Source organism: Lepisosteus oculatus, unplaced genomic scaffold (genome assembly GCF_040954835.1).
Source record: "Lepisosteus oculatus isolate fLepOcu1 unplaced genomic scaffold, fLepOcu1.hap2 HAP2_SCAFFOLD_90, whole genome shotgun sequence".
NCBI lineage: Eukaryota > Metazoa > Chordata > Actinopteri > Semionotiformes > Lepisosteidae > Lepisosteus > Lepisosteus oculatus.
Window position 1 is genome coordinate 147,845 of NW_027168428.1, and position 17,292 is coordinate 165,136.

Consider the following 17,292-nt stretch of genomic DNA (forward strand, 5'->3'; position numbering starts at 1 on the left):
ATATTTGCACTTTCTGGAGAGGCGATTTTCTCCACTTCAGTAGCCAGATTTCGTCGATTGCGTGGAGAGGGCTGTAGAATGTGGCAGCGCCTTTCCTGCTCCGTCCATGACAGGCGTGCTGGTCTCTGGAGAGAGAGCACGGTCCATCAGCGCACTCCAATAAAGGCACTGGAAGCAGCTGAATCGCAATGGCGAAGCTCAACGCTGGGCCGCTGGGCATATCTTACCACCGTTTCCGTAGTGTAGTGGTTATCACGTTTGCCTCACACGCGAAAGGTCCCCGGTTCGAAACCGGGCGGAAACAGACTTATTTTGTCGCCACGCACAAAAGGGGATTGGGGATTCGCCTAGCGCTGTGATCGAACAGACCCACTCACCCCTTAGTGTGGCGGGATCTGCACAGTGCATGTCGCAGCGCATCCTGCTTTCACTTCAATGCGCGTCCTGATGTACCCCGGTCTCCCGCGTGACAGGTGGGGACAGGTGACAGGTCCTATACTAACGAGGAAGACATCGCTCTCTCCGACCCCCGGCATTGTGTCCCGACCCACCGTGCTGGAAGCCGACGGGTGCTGTGATTCCTTTAAGGAGCAGAAATGACAACCGAGGAGCCGAGAGATCATTTCAGCATTTCGCGTCTGAACGGAAAACACAAACGACCAACTCGGAATGACTTGCCTTTGACGCTTTTCAAAGCGTTCTTTGTGCACGACGACTGCGCCGCCTAGCAGATACAAATGGGTTGTACAACTTTGAACTAGCAAATGGAAGAGGGCTAAGCCCCCTCTCTTTTAGCCCAGGTTCAATCTGTCTCCCAGAATCACCAGGGCGCACACACACACACCCGTGCCGTTGAAGTGCTCTGCTTCATTTCTAAGGGCAACTCAACATTCACTCCTACCCCGAGTGCAGAAAAGACAGTGTCTGCAGCAACAGCAGCTCAGGTCTCTGCACAGGAGCTAAGCTGCCCCCATCTCCTCTGCTCTGCGGCTCCTGCGGAGTGGAATCCTGCCTGGAGCTGTGTTTGCAGGCGGCGGCTCCCCGCGCCCTGTCTGTGCGTCGTGAAATTAATTAATAACGTTAATAAATTTATAAAGTTAATAAAGTTATAAATTAGAAATTAATAACGATATAATTATATTCATGTACCGCAACACAAGAATAGTACACGCTGTACATTGTCTGTCGATAATGTTTCTGTAGTGCTTTTTCAGCACTCAGCTGGTGGTGCTGTGGGTTAGGTTCCTGACTTCCATATCACACGGTCTATGATTGAATCCCATTGAACTATGACTTTATTTTTTAACAAACATTTCTTTGAAAAAATGAAACGTTTCCCTTGGTCAGAGATTAAATAAAACCTCACTTTTTTTGAGCAGAAGGTTTACTGTGACCTGAGAAGGGCCGGCATCCAATCACGGTGGTACACACACACGCTCTCACCTATATGAGCTACACGGCTACCAAGATGATCTCAGGTGCGCCGAGCTGGTACGGAACATATTGAACTGATCGACGGCGAATTGTCTCTCAGACAGGCTTTTCACCTCTGAGCTCCCTGACTGACAGTGATCAGCTAGGTAGTGAAACAGTCAGCTGCTTCTAAGCCTTAAACAGCTGCATCTCGGCGCTTCCACGGAGAGATGATTTGAAAGCCGAACATCACCCGTTGGGAACACCTTACTATCACTAGTTTAAGAGACTCTTAAGGTCTTGCAGAGGTGCCTGTCTAATAGCATGCACTTTGCAAGCTATAGGTGTTTAGGCTGAGGCAGAATGCCTGTTAACAAAATGTTTTTCTAAAGGTGTGTCCAAGTGGCTGCAAAAGGACAACACTCCTGGGGCGCCGTGGCTTAGTTGGTTAAAGCGCCTGTCTAGTAAACAGGAGATCCTGGGTCCGAATCCCAGCGGTGCCTTCTTTGTTCTGTCTTCTCGAACAGTACTGGTCATTATGGACAACCGCCTACGGCTAGACTTAATTAAATGCAAGTATTCATTTCCTGTCTTTAACGCGACTTGTTTTTCTTAAAATGGATGCAACTTGCAAAACATGAAATACAAACCTTGCTAATCAGCGGTAGCGGCTGGCAAAAAAAAAAGAAGTCAGCAATGTTTTTTTTCTTTAACCTTAACCCTGCTAATGGAGAAGAGTTAATCGACCGAGTCTATGCAGCTTAAACGGTGCGCATGTCGGGTCCTTAGCTGAAAGGGTGGTAAATCACGCTCACCCCAGTCCTTAATCTTTTAAAGAGGATACAAAATTGAACCTAGTCGCCACATCACATACATCCTATTCAACGATAAAAAGGTAACATCTATCCTCGTCCAGAGTAAATCTCACGTTGAGGGCATATTTTTTTCCACTTTACCATGAGTCGGGCTCGGCTGCACAGAGGAGAGAGCAGAGCAATGAGGTCACGGGGACAGGGGAGTCACATGCTGGCGGTTTGAATACGCGGAAGATCACTGAGGGATCCACAGTATGTGGACCCTCCGTGCGCCATCAGTCCGCACTCCGGACTCTGAATCCTGCCATCCGAGTTAAGATCTCGGCGGAACCTGAGGCGCAGTTCCTTCTTAAAACGTAATCTGGTGAGCATTTCTAGAATCGTACTTGTATAGATGCAGCCTTTAATGTGTTGCTAGGTTAAAATTGATGACTTCTTGAACTTCAGTAGGCAACTGCCCTCTTGATTTCGGATTTAATTTCTTTATTACAGGGGCGCTTTTATGAAGACAGAGTCATGTTCAGGTACTTTGCTTCATGGAGGAAGCTCATTTCGGACTCTGTGATCTGCTCACCTGGAAAGGTCTACTGTACTACTACAAGAGAGAAGTAGAGTCTGGAAGAAGGGACAATTTTATGATGCTTTGGAAGGTAATGCTTTTTTTTCTTTGAAATCGAAATGAATCAGAATATCAGTGCAAAAGACAAACTCTTGGTTTGGTTTAAAGAGATATGGTTTTAAAACAGACAAAATGTAGAAAACAGGTGTTTCTCACTTTTGGAAAAGAATGGATCGGGGGTAATATTTTACTAGTTGCAGGGCTGAGATCACTGGGTTACAGTCCTGTAGTGTCACACCAGGGACAGTGGCGCAATGCATAATGCATCTGACTACGGATTAGGAGATTGTAGGTTCGACTCCTACCTGGCTCGGGTCGTTTTAAAACACATCGGGCTATTCCCCAAGTAGCCTGTGCTACTTACTGCATTGTAATCGTACCCAGTAAGAGATTTCCTTCATATAAATGAACTGCACCTGACAGCTTTAGAATAACACCTGGGCTCAGTACGGTGCTGAGAGCTCAGCGTTGCTGTTCTAATTAGCACGCACGATTGTTGCTAGTTGAAAACTTTTCCCAATACCCCGCTTCCGCTGGTTTGCAATACAATCGGCGAAAGCAATTTTTGACAGTCTCGTCAGAGACTGAGCAAGGTGTTTAAAGACAGATTTTGTCATGGTGACATCATGGTAGAAAGAAACGAGCTTGTTACGTCTCAACAGAAACGCTCTTTATCTCTTTCAGCGTTATGCAGAGAACAGCGTCTGTCGAGATCACTTTTGAGTCAGCGCGAAACGCCGTGTGCTGTCAGTTTGATTTCATATTGCTCGTAGCGGCGCCCGGCTTTTGTCTGTCAAACGTTAGGTTGCGCTTCTTCATGCTGCATCGTCGGCATGAGTGGAGCTTTTTAAACGTCTGTACTTACTGCGCCCCATAAGAAATCGTTTGTCCCCGTTCAAAAGAGATTGTGCGATGTCCTGCAGCGTTTGCAAAGCAAACCTTTGACAGTTTGAAAAGAGGAATTTATTGTGCTTCCTGTGCGTGCAGTAGTTACAAAGTTGAAGGTCTTTACACGATCTGCTGCAGTTTTCAGTGGGCGAGCTTTGTCAGATGGCTTGGAAAAACGCACTGTGTTTCGGCTCGGGAAACATCATGGGCAGTGTCCTGCATGTTTTCTGTGTATAGCTGTCTTTTAACACATACAGAATTCATTAGAAATCATTGATTTCTCCAATTAACAAGGGTCCCTTTTGAACCTGCGAGAAGCATTCCTTCAATGTAACAGATTTACTCCGGGGAAAGGCAGCATGACATTGAGAGTAGCTCAAGCTTTCAGCACCCGTATCGGACTGCGTGTATGCAGACACCGCTCAGAATCCCCTGTAAGATTCTCCTTCAATTCCGTTTTGCAGTGCTTTAGCTCTTTCAAAAGGCTTCGCTTTGCTAGTCATAATCCAAGGCTCATGACAGCATTTGAAACCAATTGCCACTGCGTTGGCCAGGAATCGAACCCAGGTCAACTGCTTGGAAGGCAGCTATGCTCAACACTATACCACCAATGCACGCCCACAGGTGCCCTGCAGGACACCACCAGAGAATGCTCACAATTTCGGAAGCTGTCTCCGGGACGTGCTGATTCCACACATCCTGAATAAATCATGATATTGTTAGTTGCTGTAGCTAGACGTTCAAATGAGTTTCATGGCCAGATGGACTGTTTCCTCCAGCGATTTCGATTTTTAAGAACTTTTATTTCCTTTTCACAATAAAATACAGGGCATCACAAATGCTTTACATTAATATACATACTTAAAACAGTATATATGATCACATCTTATTACATTTTGACACGGTACGAGTTACATAGCAACAATTTCTTTTTTCTGAAGCAAATCACATTCTTTACTTAAACATGATAGTGTTTTTCACAGTTTCTTGAGATATTGACCTATGCCCTCTATTTCCCACAGATTTTCTGCTTCCTCCCTCCCTTCTCTCCACAGATCTCTGAGGTAATAGTTCTCTCGGGTGATGAACAGGGCCAGGCTACCTGCAGCCTTGACTGGGATCTTGATGCCTTTGAACAGCCCCATGTTCCTCACTCTCCACAGGGCGTCTTTCCCACTGTTCACCACGGCCCAGATCCTGTCAAAATTCCTCCTGACGTGTTTGACAGGATCTGGGCCGTGTCAAAGAGATGCCGTATATGACGAAAGCAGCGGTCAGGGTAAATTGGGGCGAGAGAGCCTGCAACCAATCTTCAAACTGTGCCCAGAAGGCCTTAGCAAAAAAGCAAGACCACAGGAGATGGGTCACAGTCTCCTCCTCGCTGCAGCCCACCCTAACGCAGCGAGGGCTGGGTGTGAGGACCATACGGTACAAGGAAGTTCGTACCGGTAAGCACTGGTGGACGACACTCCAGGCTAAATCTCTGTGAATGTTGCACAGAAACTTAGAGGATGTGTGTTTCCACACCTTCCTTGTTTGGGCTGATGTTAAAATGCCCACAGGGGTCTGCCTATTGTTCTGGGGTGCAAAGAAATCTTCCAGTTTTTGGACGCTGACATCTCGGAGGGGAATATGGCCAATTGTGTGAGATCTTAGAAAACTTTTAACTGTCCCATAAATTGCAGGGCATGTGTCAGAGAGTGGGACATCCAGCTTGGGTCTGACACCCCACACTCTGAACACCTCCCTACCTACCCAGAGCCTGGAAAAATAAGTCCAGGTACGCGCTGCAGGTGCTGTTGCAAAGCCTCTCAGCACAGAGGCCAGGAAAATGCACAGCAGCTTCGTAGCAATATCTGGGACAGACTTCCCCCCTGAGGGTAGCGGCCTGTACATTATTTCCCTTCTGAGTCTTTCCTGCTTCCCACCCCATAGAAATTGAAACATCAATCTCCTCAGCACCGCCGCAACACGGTGTGGGATTGGGAAGGTAGAAGCCAGAAAATTCAAGACAGGCAAGAGCTTGGCTTTGATGACCAGCACCTTCCCTGTCATGGTGAGGTCTCGGTTCTTCCATTGCATCAGTTTTTTGTTTAAGATTGGCAATTTGTTCTGCCAATTTACTGTTCCCATCTCTTCTCCAAAATACACCCCCAGGACCTTAATTCTCTTCTCTTGCAGCCTGAGATCATGTCCTTCTTTTGGCTCCCTCCAGTTCTGATAAAAAATCTCGCTCTTTGATTTGTTAATTTTTGCAGAGGAAGCCAAAGAGAACCGATCACAGCACTGCAGAGCTCTACTAATTGAGGCATTGTCAGAGAGGAGCAGGGTGACGTCATCCATGTATAGAGATGTCTTTACCTCTCCTCCCCCACTTCCAGGTACTGGTATCCCATTAATGGCCTGATCCTGGCGCAAGGCACAGGCTAAGGGCTCCATAGCCAAAACGAATAACAAGGGGGATAATGGCCAGCCCTGCCTCACAACAGACTTCAAAGGGGCGTGATCTATTGCCATTAACCATTACTCTGCTGTTGCTACCTGTGTACAGCAGGTTAATCCACTTTCTCATGATGGGGCCAAACTTCATGTGCTCAAGTACCGAAGTTAAGTACTGCCGGTTTAGGCGGTCAAAGGCCTTTTCTAGGTCTACACCTGAAATGCACAGAGGGAGGGAGCGATCCTCTGAGTACAGACAGACATCCCTCAACAAGGCCAGGTTGTCGCTCATCAGGCATCCTGCTATCCCACAAGTCTGTTCTTTCCCTACCAGTGAGGCCACTACATTTTGTAGGCGCAGGAAAAGGGCTTTGGACAGGATCTTAGTGTCCACGCCTAACAGGCTGAGGGGTCTCCAGTTCTTTATGTCATTCTTTGCTCCTTTCTTAAACAAGAGAGAGATAGTGCCTTCTCTTAAGGAGTCAGGCAGCAATTCTGTCTTATAGCTTTCCTCGAATAGGAGCAGCAGCGGATCCTGAAGCAGATCCCAAAAGGTGCAATAAAATTCTTTAGGGAGCCCGTCAGCACCCGGAGTTTTCCCCTTCTGTAAGCTCTCCATAGCCTGTCTCAGCTCTTCTACTGTCAAATCCCTCTCAAGTACTTCCCTATCTTCTTCACTCAAAACGTTTTCTAGCTTTGAGGTAAAAAAATGAATTTCTTCATCCTTTACCTCTGTAGAGCTGTACAGTCTTGAGTAGAAGGCCTCGGTGCAGGAGAGGATTGCACTCGGCTCTGTTCTCTCTCGTCCCTCCTCATCAACTACACTTTCCATGACAGACTTGGAGCCTTCCACTTTCCTGAAAAAGAGGCGAGAACACTTCTCATTTTCTTCCAAGAACTGCACTCGACTACTTTCTTCGGCTATGCTCCGGATGTCCTTTTTTAAAAGGGTGATATCCTCGAGCACATCGAAGCCACTGTGCATCATCGTGTAGAGACGCTGCAGCTGCCTCTGTTTCCTGGCTAGCACTCCTCTCCGTCTGGCAGCAGCCTTCCTTCCCTCAGCCATGAAAAAGGCCTTTGTCCTCACCTTCACCTCCTCCCACCACTCTCCTACTGACCCGTACAGACACTGCAAGGACAGCCACTGTGATAGTTTCTCCTTGTAGCAGGATACTACCCCCTCGTTCTCTAGCAGCTTTGTGTTGAGTTTCCAGATGCCTGGGCCAAAGCCCTGGAGTTCCACTCTACGACCTAAAGCCTGATGATCTGAGAAGAAGACAGGCTGAAGAGTGACCCCAACAACTTTCACTCTCTCTGAGACAAAGCAATAGTCAATTCTGGAGCTGCTATTCCTCCCTGACCATGTATATCCTGCTGTTGTGGGATATATACATCTATATGTGTCTGAGAGTTTAAAGTCTTGAACTAAGTTTTGCAGGGCCAGTGACCTGGAATCCAATTTTATCAGAGAGCTAGACTGCCTGTCTGTGTGCTCTAAGATACAATTAAAATCCCCTCCCACTATCACGTCTGTGCTACATAACAATAGGTGAGAGAGTGCCTTGAGTAGCTCCACCCTTCCTCCCACGTCAGTAGGGCAATACACATTGAATATCCGCAGGTTAATGGTCCCCCATTCCACATCCACACACAGCAACCTGCCATCTATGACCCTCTGAATACTTTTCAATTTGAATGCCCATCCTTTGAAAAGAATGGCCACGCCAGAGGCTCTGTTGTTATTGTCCCCTGACCAAACAGAAAGCCCTTTATCCCACCTTTCTTCAAAGCTTTTATACCTCTCTTGATAGGCTAAAGCACACTCCTGCAACATCAACACATCTCCCTCTCTCTGCTGGAGGTAATCAAAGACAGACTGGCATTTAACTCTGTCATTGATACCTCTGGTGTTAAGAGATATTATGTTTAGAGCCATATTACATAAGAAAGTGGAACCAGTCTTTACAAAACACATTTCTCTTCTGTCTCACCTGGTCCCTTCTTCTTTTTCTTTTTCTTCTTACCAATTTCCTGCCAGCCATCCTCTGAATGAGCCATCATCAGGGTGGCAGCAGTAAAAGCATTCACGGAGTCCATTTCAAGGAAGGGGGTAGAGGGAGGGGTGGAGAGGTTCCAGCTGTCCCCATCGCCATGCTCTCCTTCCTCCTCGCTCGGGGAGAAAACAGAGTCATTTTTTCTTTTCCTCAAGTCCAGCTCCTGGGAGCACTGAGGGGAAAGGGGTGCAGCCGATGCACCAGTCTCCTCTTCCCCCTCACCCACCAGCTGCTGCAGATCCTCCGTGATGGACTGGATGGAGGAGAGGAGGGCATCTGTAGCACTTGCAGAGTCTGAGAAAAGCAGCTCCGCTGAATCCTGGGTATCCTCGCTGGACCCGCTCCACCGGGGGGCCCCACACTGGCCCTCGTTCTGAGGAGCAGGAGTGGGGGAGGGGTCCTCGCTGTTCTCGGGGGTTTTCAAACCCTCGTGCTTGTCTGGTGCAGTCTGCGGTTGTGGGGGCGTAGTGGATTTCTCTTCCACCAGCCCCGGAGCCACAGCAGGACTGATCCTGGCTGGAGGCTGAGAGTCTTTGTCCAACAAGGGTTCTTTGTTTGACTTGTTGTTTGCTTTGGATTTTCGGGCCGGTTTGGCTGAAACAAGCACTGCCTCATCCTTTCTCATTTTGAGTTTATTGGCGTAGGCGTGAGGGCAGTTCTTAAAAACGTGTCCTTCCGAGCCACATAAATTGCACTTTGGCAGCATTGAACAGTCAGAGGCTAAATGTCCCTGTTTGCCACAGGTCTTGCAGCATTTCACAGTGCAGGACGATGCCAGGTGTCCCACAGCACCACAGCGCCGACACACCTTTGGTTGTCCCACATAAAACACATAGCCATTGCAGGCGCCCAGCCGGATTGTAGAGGGCAGGTGCCTTAAGCCTCCATTTACGCTGTCCGGTAGCAAGCGAACCTCGAATTTCCTTGCTCCTGTTTTTATACCATCAACATCTCTAACCTCAGTTCCATGGTGGACGGTGCAGTACTGGTTAAGCCAGGTGTGAATGTCCTCCGTCTTTGCCAGTTCCGAGAACATAACAACATGCACCGTTTTCCTCTCTCTCTGTGTCAGAGGCTGCAAGTTGATCTTCTCAAGTGCAGGAACTTTGCCTCTTTTTGCCTCAAACACATCCACGCATTGTTCAAACAGAGGATAGGTAGCAAATACAACCTCAAATGCTTTCTGACCTGGGAGAGCGAAGATGAAATCCAAGTGCCGAGGTTCAAAGCCAAGTTCCTTCTGTAACACTTTTCTGCTGAACTGCATACGATCCATGAAGAGGTCATCCAAGAGCTCAAAACGTACAGCATTCTTACGGGATCCAAAGGTTGCCATTTCAAAAACCGCAAATCGAACACTGCTTCCAACAAAAGAAAAACAATCCAACTACTCCACCTACAGGCTGATCAAGGTATCTCCCCTGCCAGGTAAGTATGAGTTAAACAGGCCCCTGCAAGCGGCCCGCACCCACAGCACAAATCGAGCAGCCTAGGCCACCTCCTCGCCCCGCACGCCACCGCCTCCTGCTGGGCCCACTCTTTCACACACTCACACGCCACACTAACACTCAAAAGTGTGGGCAAAACGAGAAAACGAGCGCGCCGTTTCCTACACATCTGCAGTCGCCGTTGCGCATTCGCAGCATGTCCCGGGATGCAATTCGGCCTCATTTGCATAACTCCAGACCGGCAGATCGCCACGCAAGCTCGCGACGTGCGCCTGCCACACACCGAACAAACCTTTTCAGCAATTTCCAAAAAACGGGCCTGCTCGCCTGCCCACAAGGCTCCGTCTCTTACCTGCTCTCCAGAGCCTGCTGCCTTCTGTGCTTTTCTCTTGGCACCGCTGCAGTGCACACAACTCCTGCAGCGGGAGGGGGGGAGAAAGTTCCCGCGCCCCGCCGCAGGGAAGGCTCGCTCCGTGCGCACACGTCCTTTCGATGCCAGTCCAACAAGTGCTCCGCATTAGCTGCGTCGGGGCTCCGGCGTGTCGCACCTCACCTCACCTCGCACTGCCCCCTCCTTGAATGTCTGCCCCTGGGCATGCCCCGCTCTCCTCCGCCTTATCTTACCGCGTGTGAGCACCGACAATGGCCACAATGCCGGGGAATGGCACCTGTAAAGTGTTAATTGGGGCACAGGAACAGCCCGTCTCGTCTCGGGGGGGCCGGCTTCAGAGACAATACAGCAAACACAGCGGGGCGGGGGAAGAAGACGACACCACACATGCGGGTACATTCAGCTCCGGCGGGAACGAGACATTTGTCGGTCTTTTCAAGTGCCGAGAGCCGAGCAATCCTTCACTTGTATCGTTTCTCCCCGGTGACTAGATCTGGCCCTGCGACTCTCGACTGGGCTCACCCCCAGGGCAGCCCAGCAGGTGTGAGCCTGGCCGGCACCCGGATGGGAGATTCCACCCCGGAAAAGCTCCGGTTGCTGCTGCTCCTGCAAGAGGTGTGACTGGGACCAGTAGGGAGCGCTCACCCTGCGGGCTGTGTGGCTCTCTTACGCCCCAGCCTCCTGATGGCGACACTCTGCTGCACAAACAGGCGCCGTCCTTCGGGGGAGGCGTCAAACCGAGGTCACGACCCTCCTTGGCCATTAGGAAACCCCAGGGCGTCTCTCAAAAAGAGACGCCGGGGGTGTCCCTCTGGTGTTAGTGCTCCCCTTTACCCATCAGTCGGGGTCTCCTCCTAATCCCCGTCTCACCTGTAACAATCAATGACGAGGCCCCCCTGTCCGTGAGATTTAGTACTCGCGCAAGAGACCGGGGGCAGAGCGCGAACGCGGTCCCCCGCCCCCCACAAAGTGCGCGCTCCGGGTTCCGTCTCTGGGCCCTGCAACACAGCGGAAGGGCAGCGAGAAGGAGCCTCTTGCTCTGACGCCGCAAGGCCACAAGAGGGCGGAGGCGCCGCGCGCCCGGCCGACGTGTTGGACCGGTGCGATTTACGTGCTGAAATAAACACGCGAAAGCCCCGAAATGTTTCCAGAGTGCTGTGCACTGGAGGTTTTTGTCTGGTGAAGACTTGCCTGGTGCTCCTCCATGCAGATTGTTTGTCCTCCTCCAGTGCGGGACGAGCCAACACAAGGGAGCGCATTCGCCAACATCCAGGCACGCAATGCGATTTGGAAAGCAGCTCCTTTCCAAAGAGTTGCACACGAACGATCCTTCACCCCCGGGGCAGCCCAGCAGGTGTGAGCCTGGCCGGCACCCGGATGGGAGATTCCACCCTGGAAAAGCTCCGGTTGCTGCTGCTCCTGCAAGAGGTGTGACTGGGACCAGTAGGGAGCGCTCACCCTGCGGGCTGTGTGGCTCTCTTACGCCCCAGCCTCCTGATGGCGACACTCTGCTGCACAAACAGGCGCCGTCCTTCGGGGGAGGCGTCAAACCGAGGTCCCGACCCTCCTTGGCCATTAGGAAACCCCAGGGCGTCTCTCAAAAAGAGACGCCGGGGGTGTCCCTCTGGTGTTAGTGCTCCCCTTTACCCATCAGTCGGGGTCTCCTCCTAATCCCCGTCTCACCTGTAACAATCAATGACGAGGCCCCCCTGTCCGTGAGATTTAGTACTCGCGCAAGAGACCGGGGGCAGAGCGCGAACGCGGTCCCCCGCCCCCCACAAAGTGCGCGCTCCGGGTTCCCTCTCGGGGCCCTGCAACACAGCCGAAGGGCAGCGAGAAGGAGCCTCTTGCTCTGACGCCGCAAGGCCACAAGAGGGCGGAGGCGCCGCGCGCCCGGCCGACGTGTTGGACCGGTGTGCTTTTTAAGTGCTGAAATAAACACGCGAAAGCCCCGAAATGTTTCCAGAGTGCTGTGCACTGGAGGTTTTTGTCTGGTGAAGACTTGCCTGGTGCTCCTCCGTGCAGATTGTTTGTCCTCCTCCAGTGCGGGACGAGCCAACACAAGGGAGCGCATTCGCCAACATCCAGGCACGCAATGCGATTTGGAAAGCAGCTCCTTTCCAAAGAGTTGCACACGAACGATCCTTCACCCCCGGGGCAGCCCAGCAGGTGTGAGCCTGGCCGGCACCCGGATGGGAGATTCCACCCCGGAAAAGCTGCGGTTGCTGCTGCTCCTGCAAGAGGTGTGACTGGGACCAGTAGGGAGCGCTCACCCTGCGGGCTGTGTGGCTCTCTTACGCCCCAGCCTCCTGATGGCGACACTCTGCTGCACAAACAGGCGCCGTCCTTCGGGGGAGGCGTCAAACCGAGGTCCCGACCCTCCTTGGCCATTAGGAAACCCCAGGGCGTCTCTCAAAAAGAGACGCCGGGGGTGTCCCTCTGGTGTTAGTGCTCCCCTTTACCCATCAGTCGGGGTCTCCTCCTAATCCCCGTCTCACCTGTAACAATCAATGACGAGGCCCCCCTGTCCGTGAGATTTAGTACTCGCGCAAGACACCGGGGGCAGAGCGCGAACGCGGTCCCCCGCCCCCCACAAAGTGCGCGCTCCGGGTTCCCTCTCGGGGCCCTGCAACACAGCGGAAGGGCAGCGAGAAGGAGCCTCTTGCTCTGACGCCGCAAGGCCACAAGAGGGCGGAGGCGCCGCGCGCCCGGCCGACGTGTTGGACCGGTGTGCTTTTTAAGTGCTGAAATAAACACGCGAAAGCCCCGAAATGTTTCCAGAGTGCTGTGCACTGGAGGTTTTTGTCTGGTGAAGACTTGCCTGGTGCTCCTCCGTGCAGATTGTTTGTCCTCCTCCAGTGCGGGACGAGCCAACACAAGGGAGCGCATTCGCCAACATCCAGGCACGCAATGCGATTTGGAAAGCAGCTCCTTTCCAAAGAGTTGCACACGAACGATCCTTCAGTCCCGCTCGGGGGGCACGGAACCCCCGCCACACACAGCTTCAAGTAGCGAGTCAGGCGCCGGGGCTTTCGCTTACGGCCACACCACCCTGAACACGCCCGATCTCGTCTGATCTCGGAAGCTAAGTAGCGTCGGGCCTGGTTAGTACTTGGATGGGAGACTGCCTGGGAATACCAGGTGCTGTAAGCTTTTGCTCTCCCGGCCAGCAGGGGTCGCCGTTGGTGCCGTAGGCTTTGGGAGGAAAACCTGCAGGATGGAAAGGTGATCTATAGCCTCATCTCTAGAGATGTTTTGTTGCTGTGGCATGTGTGTGACCCATATTCAAAAAAAAACCCCGTCTGTAAAACGAATATCGAAGCTGCCTCTAAATCTGCAAATGAAGATGAGTCGATAAACCACTCGTTTTTCGTATAACTAGACATATATTCATTTGTTACCGATTTCATTCATTGAGCACGGATACAATAGAGGTACAGCCATTCACTGTTTGACATGTCTGCACTGGTACAGAACCGAGCAATCAGAAAACGGGTGAAACTGTCTTTAGACTCAGCATACAGTACCGAGGCCCCCCATAACCAAATAAAGGCTAACCTCGATAATCAGCCTAAAGAACGCAGACTACAGCAAAACGACTGACTTTGAAAAGGGAATGAACGTCCGGAAAGAGTAGTGGAACTAGCTTGAGATGCTTCTCCGGACCCCTAACTAAAAGCCAGCGAGAACCAGCAGCGGCGTCCACTCCTGTCGAACCGGGATCCTTCCGCAGCCACGCAGCTCGTGGTGTCCTAACCCTCCCGTATCTGATTTTGGACCAAGCACATCAGGGGAGAGCGCGAACGCAGTCCCCCACTACCAGAAATTATGCAGTCGAGATTCCCACATTGGGGGAATTCGCAGGGGTCAGCACAGCCGGAGTGCAATGGCCGAGCCTCGCCCTGGGTGAACCTCCTTCTTGATCAAGGTATCTCCCCTGCCAGGTAAGTATGAGTTAAACAGGCCCCTGCAAGCGGCCCGCACCCACAGCACAAATCGCGCATCCTAGGCCACCTCCTCGCCCCGCACGCCACCGCCTCCTGCTGGGCCCACTCTTTCGCACACTCACACGCCACACTAACACTCAAAAGTGTGGGAAAAACGAGAAAACGAGCGCGCCGTTTCCTACACATCTGCAGTCGCCGTTGCGCATTCGCAGCATGTCCCGGGATGCAATTCGGCCTCATTTGCATAACTCCAGACCGGCAGATCGCCACGCAAGCTCGCGACGTGCGCCTGCCACACACCGAACAAACCTTTTCAGCAATTTCCAAAAAACGGGCCTGCTCGCCTGCCCACAAGGCTCCGTCTCTTACCTGCTCTCCAGAGCCTGCTGCCTTCTGTGCTTTTCTCTTGGCACCGCTGCAGTGCACACAACTCCTGCAGCGGGAGGGGGGGAGAAAGTTCCCGCGCTCCGCCACAGGGAAGGCTCGCTCCGTGCGCACACGTCCTTTCGATGCCAGTCCAACAAGTGCTCCGCATTAGCTGCGTCGGGGCTCCGGCGTGTCGCACCTCACCTCACCTCGCACTGCCCCCTCCTTGAATGTCTGCCCCTGGGCATGCCCCGCTCTCCTCCGCCTTATCTTACCGCGTGTGAGCACCGACAATGGCCACAATGCCGGGGAATGGCACCTGTAAAGTGTTAATTGGGGCACAGGAACAGCCCGTCTCGTCTCGGGGGGGCCGGCTTCAGAGACAATACAGCAAACACAGCGGGGCGGGGGAAGAAGACGACACCACACATGCGGGTACATTCAGCTCCGGCGGGAACGAGACATTTGTCGGTCTTTTCAAGTGCCGAGAGCCGAGCAATCCTTCACTTGTATCGTTTCTCCCCGGTGACTAGATCTGGCCCTGCGACTCTCGACTGGGCTCACCCCCGGGGCAGCCCAGCAGGTGTGAGCCTGGCCGGCACCCGGATGGGAGATTCCACCCCAGAAAAGCTCCGGTTGCTGCTGCTCCTGCAAGAGGTGTGACTGGGACCAGTAGGGAGCGCTCACCCTGCGGGCTGTGTGGCTCTCTTACGCCCCAGCCTCCTGATGGCGACACTCTGCTGCACAAACAGGCGCCGTCCTTCGGGGGAGGCGTCAAACCGAGGTCCCGACCCTCCTTGGCCATTAGGAAACCCCAGGGCGTCTCTCAAAAAGAGACGCCGGGGGTGTCCCTCTGGTGTTAGTGCTCCCCTTTACCCATCAGTTGGGGTCTCCTCCTAATCCCCGTCTCACCTGTAACAATCAATGACGAGGCCCCCCTGTCCGTGAGATTTAGTACTCGCGCAAGAGACCGGGGGCAGAGCGCGAACGCGGTCCCCCGCCCCCCACAAAGTGCGCGCTCCGGGTTCCCTCTCGGGGCCCTGCAACACAGCGGAAGGGCAGCGAGAAGGAGCCTCTTGCTCTGACGCCGCAAGGCCACAAGAGGGCGGAGGCGCCGCGCGCCCGGCCAACGTGTTGGACCGGTGCGCTTTTTAAGTGCTGAAATAAACACGCGAAAGCCCCGAAATGTTTCCAGAGTGCTGTGCACTGGAGGTTTTTGTCTGGTGAAGACTTGCCTGGCGCTCCTCCGTGCAGATTGTTTGTCCTCCTCCAGTGCGGGACGAGCCAACACAAGGGAGCGCATTCGCCAACATCCAGGCACGCAATGCGATTTGGAAAGCAGCTCCTTTCCAAAGAGTTGCACACGAACGATCCTTCAGTCCCGCTCGGGGGGCACGGAACCCCCGCCACACACAGCTTCAAGTAACGAGTCAGGCGCTGGGGTTTTCGCTTATGGCCACACCACCCTGAACACGCCTGATCTCGTCTGATCTCGGAAACTAAGCAGCGTCGGGCCTGGTTAGTACTTGGATGGGAGACTGCCTGGGAATACCAGGTGCTGTAAGCTTTTGCTCTCCCGGCCAGCAGGGGTCGCCGTTGGTGCCGTAGGCTTTGGGAGGAAAACCTGCAGGATGGAAAGGTGATCTATAGCCTCATCTCTAGAGATGTTTTGTTGCTGTGGCATGTGTGTGACCCATATTCAAAAAAAAAAACCCGTCTGTAAAACGAATATCGAAGCTGCCTCTAAATCTGCAAATGAAGATGAGTCGATAAACCACTCGTTTTTCGTATAACTAGACATATATTCATTTGTTACCGATTTCATTCATTGAGCACGGATACAATAGAGGTACAACCATTCACTGTTTGACATGTCTGCACTGGTACAGAACCGAGCAATCAGAAAATGGGTGAAACTGTCTTTAGACTCAGCATACAGTAACCACTCGGCCACCTCGTCTAGGAAACTGGGCTGTCCTGACATGGGTTGGCGCACTCCAGTTGATCTTTTTCTTTTTTTTCCCTCATACTCGAGGGTCATTTTCCTGTTCCACATGCGATTTCAACATTTTCCTTGGGAGATGTCAAGCCAGCAAGCCACTGCTGTGGTTCAGTGGCCAGTGTGGAGTTCAGTGGCCCTGTTGTACACAGAAAGCACATTGAGCTCCTTGGACATGAAAAGTTCCAGATAAAAGCCATTTGTCATCCTTTCTCTTGGTGTCGATGTTGCTATTGTATGTAAAGGTGGCAACTTGCTGAGCGAGCAGGCGGAGCACACACCGAATGCAGATGTGTCTGAGTGGTGTGTCCAAGTGGCTGCAAAAGGACAGCACTCCCGGGGCGCCGTGGCTTAGTTGGTTAAAGCGCCTGTCTAGTAAACAGAAAATCCTGGGTCCGAATCCCAGCGGTGCCTTTTTTTGTTCTGTGTTCTCGAACAGAACTGGTCATTATAGACAACCGCATACGTCTAGACTTAATTAAATGCAAGTATTCATTTCCTGTCTTGAACGACTTGTTTTTCTTAAAATGGATGCAACTTGCAAAACATGAAATACAAACCTCGCTAATCAGCGCTCGCGGCTGGCAAAAAAAAAAGAAGTCAGCAATGTTTTTTTCTTTAACCTTAAGCCTGCTAATGGAGAAGAACCTAGTCGCCACATCACATACATCCGTTTCAACGATAAGAATGTAACAACTATCCTCACTCCAGAGTAAATCTCACGTTGAGGGCATATTTTTTTCCACTTTACCATGAGTCGGGCTCAGCTGCACAGAGGCGAGAGCAGAGCAATGAGGTCAGGGGGATAGGGGAGTCACACGCTGGCGGTTTGAACACGCGGAAGATCACTGAGGGATCCACAGTATGTGGACCCTCCGTGCGCCATCATTCCACACTCCAGACTCTGAAT

At 52.0% G+C, this 17,292-nt stretch overlaps 7 non-coding genes across 7 annotated transcripts; 6 read left to right on the forward strand and 1 right to left on the reverse strand.

Annotated features, from left to right (window-relative positions):
* Positions 1 to 231: 231 nt before the first annotated feature.
* Positions 232 to 304, forward strand: trnav-cac (transfer RNA valine (anticodon CAC)). Its single transcript has one exon. It is a non-coding gene; the product is annotated as a tRNA-Val (tRNA).
* Positions 305 to 1,842: 1,538 nt separating this feature from the next.
* On the forward strand, positions 1,843 to 1,916 carry trnat-agu (transfer RNA threonine (anticodon AGU)). Its single transcript has one exon. It is a non-coding gene; the product is annotated as a tRNA-Thr (tRNA).
* Positions 1,917 to 3,292: 1,376 nt separating this feature from the next.
* LOC138236498 (U4 spliceosomal RNA) lies at positions 3,293 to 3,431 on the forward strand. Its single transcript, XR_011188671.1, has one exon. It is a non-coding gene; the product is annotated as a U4 spliceosomal RNA (small nuclear RNA).
* Positions 3,432 to 13,104: 9,673 nt separating this feature from the next.
* Positions 13,105 to 13,223, forward strand: LOC138236522 (5S ribosomal RNA). Its single transcript, XR_011188694.1, has one exon. It is a non-coding gene; the product is annotated as a 5S ribosomal RNA (ribosomal RNA).
* Positions 13,224 to 13,858: 635 nt separating this feature from the next.
* LOC138236546 (U1 spliceosomal RNA) lies at positions 13,859 to 14,022 on the reverse strand. The gene has a single exon (XR_011188717.1). It is a non-coding gene; the product is annotated as a U1 spliceosomal RNA (small nuclear RNA).
* A 1,809-nt stretch (positions 14,023 to 15,831) lies between these two features.
* On the forward strand, positions 15,832 to 15,950 carry LOC138236532 (5S ribosomal RNA). Its single transcript, XR_011188704.1, has one exon. It is a non-coding gene; the product is annotated as a 5S ribosomal RNA (ribosomal RNA).
* A 772-nt stretch (positions 15,951 to 16,722) lies between these two features.
* trnat-agu (transfer RNA threonine (anticodon AGU)) lies at positions 16,723 to 16,796 on the forward strand. Its single transcript has one exon. It is a non-coding gene; the product is annotated as a tRNA-Thr (tRNA).
* The last annotated feature ends 496 nt before the right edge of the window (positions 16,797 to 17,292 follow it).